Source organism: Pseudophryne corroboree, unplaced genomic scaffold (genome assembly GCF_028390025.1).
Source record: "Pseudophryne corroboree isolate aPseCor3 unplaced genomic scaffold, aPseCor3.hap2 scaffold_2847, whole genome shotgun sequence".
NCBI classification, from domain to species: domain Eukaryota; kingdom Metazoa; phylum Chordata; class Amphibia; order Anura; family Myobatrachidae; genus Pseudophryne; species Pseudophryne corroboree.
In genome coordinates, this window is record NW_026969512.1 from 2,082 (window position 1) to 2,500 (window position 419).

Sequence of the window (419 nt, forward strand, 5' to 3'; positions counted from 1 at the left end):
TCAGCCGATGAGTGCGGACGGGCACCCCTCGGGCCGGGAGGCGGCTCCAGGAGCCCGGGGAAGCGTCGGAGGACGCTCCGCGAGAGCGTCGCGCGCGCCGCCCGTCCCGCTACGCCCGAGGGAACCGGCCAGAGAGCATCACAGGTGGCGAACAGAGTCAAGCCGGAAAAGAGAAAACGGAGGGCTGCGGTTGACGCGAGAGAAGGGCCCCACGTCTCCCATTTCCGCAACCCGATCGATGTGGCACCCCGCGCCCCGGCGGGGAGGGACGATCGCTCGGCCGGAACCCAGGGGTCTCGGCCGGCTCCAGGCGAACCCGACCCTCCCTCTGCCCACGGCGCGCCCGGAACCCCTCCGCCCGGAGAGGGCGTCCGGTCCCCAGGCGTCCGCCCGAGCGCTCCGGTCTCCGGAGCCGGGCG